At 37.1% G+C, this 3,273-nt stretch overlaps 1 non-coding gene across 1 annotated transcript; it reads left to right on the top strand.

Annotated features, from left to right (window-relative positions):
* The first annotated feature begins 543 nt into the window (after positions 1 to 543).
* On the top strand, positions 544 to 707 carry LOC141569775 (U1 spliceosomal RNA). The gene has a single exon (XR_012493571.1). It is a non-coding gene; the product is annotated as a U1 spliceosomal RNA (small nuclear RNA).
* The last annotated feature ends 2,566 nt before the right edge of the window (positions 708 to 3,273 follow it).

The following is a 3,273-nucleotide window of genomic DNA, read 5'->3' as shown; positions in this document are numbered from 1 at the left end:
GGCAGAAAATAAAAATATTTTTACTTGCAAATATAATTCTTTATGTTTTCCAAACAATTTTTTTGATAATCACTAATATTTATTGGGTATTTATATGTCAGATATGGTTCTAAGTTTGTTTACATGTAATTAATTCACTATATCGCAGATATACCCAATGAGGTAGGTATTGCTATTTTCTTCATTTTACTGATGAGAAAACTGAGGCAGAGAGAAGTGAAATTGTTTGCCTGAGGTCACGTAGCTAGTAACTGGCTAAGTCAGAATTGAACCAAAATGGGATGAAATCAAAAGTGTTTCTTGACCCCACCTTTACCCCTGTAGTCCTACTCTCCTCCCCAGAGGTAACCTGAGTTATCTGTTTGGTGTGTAACTTTTCAGAACTCATTTTATGCATTTATGTACATAAGCACATACCATAGGAAATAAACATTTTTGTTTTATTCTTTCTTTTTTTTTCTACATAAATCATATCATCTGGTGTTCTTTCTCTTACTGCCCCTTGAAGAAGGGTAATTCAACCACTATTTTAAAATGATTCAGATACTTACCTGGCAGGGAACTACCACAGTCACAAAGGTGGTTTTCCCAGGGTGAGGCTCATCCATTGCATTCCATGTGTGCTGACCTCTGCAATTTCCCCAAATGTGGGAAACTTGGTTGCATAATTTGTTGGTAGTGGTGGACTGCATTCTTGCTCTCCCCTGTTTAAAAAAATGATTCAGAAACTTGTATTGGATATCATGTTTCTCCCATAGAGTATGTTGTCACCCTTAAGAATTTGCAGTTACATGATTTACAAAAGATCTCGGCTAAGTCTGGAGCCAGAAAACACAACTCTAGACGAGTAGTTATAAAACCATGGCTGCACAGAAGAATTACCTGAGGAGCTTTAAATAAGAACTGATGCCAAGCATCACCCTAAACCATCTGAGTCAGAACCACAAGAGACAGAGCTCAACATGAGTAGTTCTTAAAGGCTACCCAGGTGACCCTGATGAGCAGCCAAAGCTAAAAACTGCTGGTCTAGGGCAGGGGTTAGCAAACTATGGCCCTTAGGACAAATCCAGTTGGCCACCTGTTTTCCTACTACCCACAAGCAAAGAATGATTTTTACATTTTTAAATGGTTGGTAAAAGATCAAAAGAGCAATAATATTTCATAACCCATAAAATATATAAAATTCAAATTTGTGTCCATAAATAAAATTTTATTGGAACACAGCCATGGCCATTCATTTCTGTATTAGTTATGGCTGTTTGCAACAGAGACCCTATGGCTTATAAAACCTAAAATACTATCTGGCCCTTTACAGAAAAAAGAATGCTGACTCCTGGTTTAGGTCATCACCTTCCTAAGAGATCGACCTTCACAAACTCTGTAATCTCAAAAGGAACAAGTACACCACTGTTTAATTGAGAGGTTCTAAACCTCAGTCATGACCTTCTTTGGGCTCACTCTGAGTGGAATTATAAACAAAATTTTGAATGGGTTCGCATTTTCCTGTACATAAGATCCATAGCAGGAGCACTTTCTTCACAAATTTTCCTAGATAATTAGTACACTTAATTGCATATGTATAAGACAGAAAATAATTAGGGGTGGGTTGAAAATGAGTGGCAACTGGGATGAGATATTAAAATAAAGTTGCACCAGATTCAAGTTATTAATGTCTGCTAAGCCTAAATATTACTAAATTTCCTCATCTGGGTAAAGGGAATGATCAATCCCAATTTCAGAAGTGTTATGAGGACCAGGTCAGACTATGGGTGGTAAAATGCTTAGAAAAATAATAAAGTGTGATGAGTAATTATTTCTGTTTAATGGTTCATTTCCTTTAATTAAAAAAAAAGGAAAAAGAGGGAAAACAGAATATCCAGAGGAGTTGTATGAAATAATTCATTTGGGAAGTGGCATTAAGACTATGGATTGGATTTTTCAAATATTTGTAAAGTTGTCTAAAAATACACAGATATCATGGTTCCAGGACCCCTGACGACCACATTCAACCTATTTCTCAAATTCCCCAAAGGTTTTAACAGCAAAAGTTTCTCTTAGGCCGTCATCAGTAGCTCTGAGTAAGGGTTAAATAACCAAGTTCTTCTTCAAATCTCTTTCAAATAGCTTGGTAAACATCCTACTCCCGACCCACCAAAAATCCAAGCAAATAAACAAACAGAAAAGACGATTCTCCACCTTAGAAAAGATGGCACACTGATTTCAGGAAAAAGCATTCTAATGTGGTTGGCACATCCAATTTTTTCAAAATGTTTGCTGTGCTTAGATTTTTTTTAATAGAAAGCTAATTTTTTTTATTGATTTCATAGGCAATGTGTATCTGGGTAAAGACTTGTGAATGCCAGTTAAGACTTATCATGTCAGGATGCTTCTTATAGATAAGTATAGTCGTGGGCATGGAATACAACATGATTGCCTTATTTAACCCCATGTACTGCAACTGTGACCCTCCAGTCACAAAAATTCAAGAGACATGACACCCCCAGCTCAAGGAGAAGGAAAAGTTGCTGGGCCAGTCTCCCTGTGCATATGACTAGGGGATGCTTACATTAGTGTTTCAGGTTCCTTGACCCCCACTGTGACTCTCAGATGCAATTCACCTAAGGGGACCCTCACAGCTTCAGTTAAACTATCTTTCCCCCAGTAGCTCACTCATGCCCATAAATATATCCCTAATGAAAATATGACTCAAGTAAAAATTTTTTAAAAGCTCATTCCTTTGGTTCCTGGAAAATTTATGGTATGTGTGTGCTAAACTTGGTTATTGCGGAAGTAACACAAGCAAGATCAGTACATGGCTCATTAAGAAAAACCAAATGGTATAGATTGTAGCATTTTAATTGTAGGCGGATTTTCAGGTTTCACAGAATGGCCTATTTTAAACCAGTTATATGCAATACAAGGTGAATTTACAAGGGGTACCCTTTAATTGGGTCACCCACTTCTTGGTCCATATCTGGGGAAGGGAACAATTAAGGACCAAGGCTTCATTTCACAAGTGGTTTTTGGAGGTTACTTTATAGTCATAACTCACAAATCCAGTCACTGAGGAGAAATCTAAGAGCAAGAAACTTTTCTGAAGCCCATACCATTTTCTATTCTGATCCACTGCAAATGTTCTCTCCCAAGGCACAGGAAGAACACATGGAATGCATCTTGGCTACAACATATGGTATTGAAACAGCAAACTGATAAGTCTTTAGCAGTACTTGACAGTGGTAAAAGATCAATTATTGTCACATAACTATTAAAACG

This window comes from Rhinolophus sinicus, chromosome 18 (assembly GCF_057876585.1).
Source record: "Rhinolophus sinicus isolate RSI-liver-muscle chromosome 18, RSI-T2T, whole genome shotgun sequence".
Taxonomy (NCBI): Eukaryota; Metazoa; Chordata; class Mammalia; order Chiroptera; family Rhinolophidae; genus Rhinolophus; species Rhinolophus sinicus.
This window is presented reverse-complemented; position numbering and strand designations above follow the sequence as displayed.